The following is a 4,103-nucleotide window of genomic DNA, read 5'->3' as shown; positions in this document are numbered from 1 at the left end:
TTTATCTTTTGCTTTTCAAAGAGAGGAACAAACTGGAGGGTGGGGGAGAGAGAAAAAAAGTGCAACAATGAATGAATGGAAATAAAAAATCTCTGTAAATGTTCATTAAAATTAATAAAATATTTTTTTTAAAAAAAGAAGAGCTGTGTGGGGTGACTTGAACCTACTAGCTGCTCTGCAGGAGTGCAGGAGGAAGTTATGCTAGCCTGCTTCTCTAAACATTGACAGCCTTGGGAATCCTATGGAGGCAATTCTGTCCTATAAGGTCTCTATGAATAGGTATCGACTAGATTGCAGTGGGTGAGTTTATGGAGGGAAAAAAATCAACTATGCCATGTGCTGCTTTATGAGCTCTGAGAACTAACACAGATGGTGGAGAAGGAGTGGGAGGGAATTGGTATATAGGAGGTTTCAGATCCCCTCCAACCTGCACAACTATGATTTTTGTATTTTTTGTCTTTTGAGCTTTTGCTTAAAACTTCATTGAAGAGGAAATTATGGCTTTAAAACATTTTCAAGAAGCTTGTAGAGAAGAATTTAATTTTGAAGAAAATGTTCAGTAATTACCAGATGAGGGTGTTAAGACAATTTTCCATAGTTACATATGTCAGATTCCAAAGTATAGACAGTGTACTCTGGTGGCTTAGTGGTAAGAAGTTGTGCTGCCAACCCAAAGGCATATGGTTCGAATATACCAGCTGTTCCTTGATAGAAAGTTGGCCAATCTCCTCCTGTGCTATTTACTGCCTCGGAAAATCTGCTGGAGGGTTACCTATTGGTCAAGTTTCAATGTGATGCTACTTAATAATAACAATACCTTAACCAAAGTGACTTCAAAAAGTTCATACACAGGGTGTATATAATCTATGTTTTGCTGTGGTGTACAATAAATTTATCAATTTTATATAAAAAAAACCCTTACCTAATAGAGATGAAGAGTTATGATTAAGTATTCAACTGTTAACCCAAAGGTCAGTAACTCCATCCAATTCATTGGTCTACAGGAGGAAGATGAAAGTCAATCCATTTTAAAAAATGTGAAAAATTCATTTAGTTCACTCAATTCATACCTGACCCTCCGGTGGGTTTCTAAGGTTGTAAATCACATGGGAGTATACTGCCCACCTTTCTTTTGAGCAGCTGCTGGTGGATTTGACTCACCAGAGAAGTGGTCTTTGTATGACTATATGTTTGAATCAACTCAGGTTTATATTCACAATGTAATGGTATAGACCTAAGGGGAAAACATCATGATATGTAAACCAAATAAAGAATGAGTTGTTTGGGGAAATTCTATGAACTTCTTGAGGAAAAAAAAAATGATGTTTTAGATGTTTCTCTAATATCATAATTTAAAATATAGATGAAAAGTGAAATAAAGCAATGATGACACATTTCAACAACTGTTGTTGGTATTACGTGCTGTGGAGATGAGTATGACTCACAGCGACCATGTGAACAGCAGATCTGAACCCTGTCCTATCCCGTGCCGTCCTCATCATCTCTCACACACTCGAATGCATTGCTGCAGTCACTGTGTCAGTTGCTGTTTGAGGGTCTTCTCTCTTGCGCTCTTTACCTTCCAATCATTATGTCCCTTTCCAAGGAATAGCCTCTCCTAGCAACATGCCAAAATATGTAAGGTGAAATTTTGCCCTCTTTGCCTCCAAGGAGCATTCTGGCTACACTTTCTCCAAGACATATCTGTTTGTTCCTTTAGCAGTCCTTGGGAATTCAGTACTTTTTTCCATCTCCACACCTCAAAGGCATCAATTATTCTTCTGTCATCCTTATTCATTGTCCAGCTCTCAGATGCATAGCAAATGATTGAAAAGACCATGGCCTGAATCAGACACACCTTAGTCTTCAAACTGACATAATTGTTCCTCATTAATTTGGAGACATCCCTGACAGCATATTTGCTGAGTGCAATGTGTCTCCTGATCTCTTGACTGTTGGTGCCAAGGACGTGGATTGTGGATCCAAGTCAGATGAAAAATCATTGATAATTTCTACTTTTCCCCCATCTGTCATGATATTGCCTAGACTAGGGGTCTTCTTTCATAGCAGAGCATTGGAAAGTTCACGATTCACATCGGCAGCAGTTGCAACTTTCCAGTAGGTGACTACATATGTGTTAGGCTTTAAAAGGGAAGTTTATGAGACACAGAGGTTGGGCCTGTAAATTTGGTAACTTTCAGACAAAACAGTAATGTGGATTCATTTCTTGTACTTCATTTCTAGTAACACTGTGTTTGCAGGACAAATCCTTTTTTCATGCTTATATGCCCACATTGGAGTTTCTTTTTCTTCATGATTTCCAATCAATGGCATGGACTTGGGCTACACTCTTGTTTGGAGGGTAACCTTCTAGTAACATTCTTTGATTGTATGTACTGGTTAATATATAGGAATGAGCTTGAGCTCATTCCCAGACATCATCAACCACATCAGAATGGTCTTGCAAGACTAGGTCTCCTGCACCGTCCCTCCACCCCTTCAGTCATTATGTTCTGCTCTAAGAACTGGTCCGTCCTGGAGGATGGGACTAGGGCTCTGGACTGATATTTTTTTTATCTATCACTCCTCCTGACTGATGAAATGTGTTAAGGCCAGGATTTTGTATGTGTGTAGTAGGTTATTCAAAGGAAAACAACTAGATAGATATTTATATGGTTTTTGCCTTAGGTGATCTATGGAAATACTTAAAGAGCAGGCCTGACAATCAGGATTAGAACCTATACATGTACTCAAGACCAAAGTTTCAGTGGCCACTTGCCTTCAGTGTTCTGCCCTTTGGAACAGCAAAGATAGACAAATGAGATTAATTCACAGGTTCAAGAGTCCTCAGGTGGAATAACATTTTATGAAAATTAAGAGACATAATAGTAGCCATGAAAGACAAAGACTAACTTAACATTTGTGGAGACAAAAAAAGAAGTTGTGCACAAAAATCTGTCATAGACTTTGGTTTTTGAAACATCCAATGGAAAACCAAGTATAGTTGCAGCCCTGGCATTGCGTTTTGGGTTACTAATCAAAAGGTTATGGTTTTAACTGCCCAGCCACACTGAGGGAGAATGATGAGGCAGCCTCCTTCCACAAAGATTTACAGCCTAAGAAATAGGAAGGAGGCTAGCCATGAGTCAGAACCAAGTTGACTACAGTGAAGTAAGATAGATCCTCAAAAAGATGCCAGCTCTCAAAAGATGGAAGATTCAAAAGTAAAACTCTAAATAAGGAAGGCATTGTTTGTGTCTTTTAAAAAAGGTATTTGCAGTGAATAAACCATTGTGAATACAAAATTCATTCTACTTCCAGCCTAATTTCTCTCACCAAGCCCGTATTTTCCAACTGTTGTTCCTTCTTCACTGTTTCCTACTTTTGTATTCCTGTCACCAATGATCATTAACGCATCTTAATTGTACGTTTGGTCAATTTGAGACTGCGAGATTTGGTAAAAATTTTCAATTTCTTCTTCTTTGGCTTCAGATGTCGAAGTGTATATTTGAATACTAGTTAATACACTTTAATGGGTCTTGTTGTTATTGTTGATTGCCATCGAGTCAAGCATGACTTATAGCAACCCTATGAACAAAAGAGCTTCCAGAGGCATGCTGTTTAGGAATTGGATGCCACTCCTGCTTCCAACTTCTATGCATACAGATATTATCCTATCACTCACAACATTGTATTTCAGGATAGAACTTGAAATTGACGTTTTACTATGACTGCAACACCATTCTTCTTCTGTCTTCCATTCCCTGCATGTGATTATCTGATTCAAAGTGACCAAAGCTGGTCCCCCTCATTTCACTAGTGCCTAGTATGTGGATATTTATATATTTATATTTTCCATTTCATTTTTAACAATTTCCAGTTTTCCAACATTCAAGTTATGTACATTCTATGTTCCAGTTATTAAAAGATGTTTGTTACTGTTTTTCCTCATTCCAACTGACTTCCAATCTGGGCTCTACACCAGGATTAGAGGGAGACTCATCAATATGCATTATGCAGATGACACAACATTGTTTGCTGAAAGTGAGGAGGATTTGAAGCACTTGTTGCACAAGATCAAGGAATGCAGCCTTCAATATAGA

This window comes from Elephantulus edwardii, unplaced genomic scaffold (genome assembly GCF_000299155.1).
Source record: "Elephantulus edwardii isolate Elephantulus edwardi_28Jun2011 unplaced genomic scaffold, EleEdw1.0 scaffold00016, whole genome shotgun sequence".
NCBI lineage: Eukaryota > Metazoa > Chordata > Mammalia > Macroscelidea > Macroscelididae > Elephantulus > Elephantulus edwardii.
This window is presented reverse-complemented; position numbering follows the sequence as displayed.